The following is a 2,491-nucleotide window of genomic DNA, read 5'->3' on the forward strand; positions in this document are numbered from 1 at the left end:
CTGGGATTACAGGCATGTACCACCACACCTGGCTAATTTTTGTATTTTTAGTAGAGACAGCATTTCACCATGTTGGCCAGGCTGGTCTCGAACTCCTGACCTCAGGGGATCCACCTGCCTTGGCCTCCCGAAGAGCTGGGATTACAGGTGTGGGCCACCATGCCAGGCCAGGCCTCAGTACTTTTGTTTGTTTTTTTGAGACGGAGTCTCCGTCTCCCAGGCTGGAGTACAGTGGCACGATCTCGGCTCACTGCCAGCTCCGCCTCCCGGGTTCATGCCACTCTCCTGCCTCAGCCTCCCAAGTAGTTGGGACTACAGGCACCCGCCACCACGTCCGGCTAATGTTTTGTATTTTTAGTACAGACGGGGTTTCACCGTGTTAGCCAGGATGGTCTCGATCTCCTGACCTCGTGATCTGCCTGCCTCAGCCTCCCAAAGTGCCGGGATTACAGGCATGAGCCACCGCACCCAGCCAGGCCTCAGTACTTTTAAGAGGTGCTTAGGTGAATGATGGCAGCAGGTTACCCTCCTGGTCTCACCCTTTCCTCAGATGTAAGATGAGGTTGCATTCAGTGATTATCAGAGCCCGTGTTGGCTCCAATACCGTGAGCTTGCTGAAGGCCGAAACCTATAGCCTGCCTGGCTGTTGCCTCACTGGGTGCAGGTGCAGGTGCAGGTGCAGGTGTGGCTGAGCCCCCAGCCCAGGTGTGCTCTGCTGATTGGCAAGGACTCTTTCCTCACTCTGGGCCCCAAACTCCGAGCTGGCTGGCTTGCCCCGGACCCTGTGGAGTGACACGGCAAAACTGCCAGCGTGAAATCATTAACTACACCAACTGCAGCAGATAGGAGGTGGCAGCGTCCTTTTTGCCAGCAGCATCTGGGACTCATAACAAGAATCGGCGAGGGCTTGTTGCATTTGCTAGGCCTGTTCAGGAAGCTCTGGCTCAGGATCTCTTGTCCTCAACCTGGAGGGTGAGATTTTTGTCCTTCATCTGGGCAAGTGCAGCAGAAGCAACTAACAGTGGTCCTGCAGCTTAATAATTATGTTACTATCGGGCTGGGCGTGGTGGCTCATGCCTGTTAACCCCAGCACTTTGGGAGGCCGAGGCAGGCAAATCACGAGATCAGGAGTTTGAGACCAGCCTGGCTAACATGGTAAAACCCCGTCTCTATTAAAAATACAAAAAATTAGCTGGGCGTGATGGTGCACGCCTATATAGTCCCAGCTACTCGGGAAGCTGAGACAGGAGAATCACCTGAACCTGGGAGGCAGAGGTTGCAGTGAGCGAAGATCACGCCACTGCACTCCAGCCTGGGTGACAGAGCAAGACTCAGTCTCAAAACAACCACAACCACAACAACAACAAATAATAATCATAATAATCATAATAATAATGTTACTGTCAAACCACTCTGGGGCTGAATTAGTTTCCTATTGCTGTGTAATCAACGACCTCACATTTAGCTGCTTATAACACCCATTTCTTATCACAAGTTCTGTGTGCCAGGAGTCCTGGCACAGAAGACTGGGGCCTCTACTCAGGATCTTACAAGGTACTGGCTAGACTGCATTCTCATCTGGAACTTGGGGTCCTCTCCAAGCTAACGTGGTTGTTGGCAGAATGCAGTTCTTTGCAGCTGTGGACTAAGGTCCCCTTTTTCTCGACTGTCTGCCAACGTGTGAGGAGCCTGCACTCACAGTTCCGTGGCCCTCTCACTGCTTGATATGGTGAGGCTTCGTGTCCCCACCCAAATCTCATCTTGAATTGAAATCCCCATAATCCCCATGTGTCAAGGGAGAGGGGTGGAGGTCACTGAATCATGAGGGCGGTTTCCCCCATGCTGTTTTCATGATAGTGAGTTCTCACAAGATCTGATGGTTTTATAAAGGACTCTTCCTCCTTTGCTCGGCATATCTCCTTCCTGCCGCCTTGTGAAGGTGGTGTCTTGCTTCCCCTTCCCCTTCCGCCATGATTGTAAGTTCCCTGAGGCCTCTCCAGACATGCAGAACTGTTGAGTCAATTAAACCTCTTCCCTTTATAAATTACCCAGTCAAGGACAGTTCTTTATAGTAGTATGAGAGTAGACTAACACAGCAACTTATTTCTTCATGGCTAGCAAAAGAAACTCTTCTCTAGTTTTCTAAAGGATCAACTGATTGGGTCAGGCCCCCTCAGGATAATGTCCCTTTTAATTAACTTAAAGTCCATTAGGGACTTTAATTACATCTGCAAAATCCTTTCACTTTTGCCACAGAATGCAACCTAATCGCAGTACGGATTATCCCATCACATTCACAGGTCCTGCTGAAACTCAAGGGGAGGTTATTATACAAGGGCATGAGTCACTAGGGGTCATCTTAGACCTGCATATAAAAGAGTCTTTGGAGCCAAACTTCAATTAGCCACACCAACAACTAAAATCCACCAGCAGGGACTAGCATAAGCAAAATCAAACTTGGAGAATCCAATCAAGTTTCAAGGACAGATAC

Source organism: Theropithecus gelada, chromosome 20, assembly GCF_003255815.1.
Source record: "Theropithecus gelada isolate Dixy chromosome 20, Tgel_1.0, whole genome shotgun sequence".
Lineage (NCBI taxonomy): Eukaryota > Metazoa > Chordata > Mammalia > Primates > Cercopithecidae > Theropithecus > Theropithecus gelada.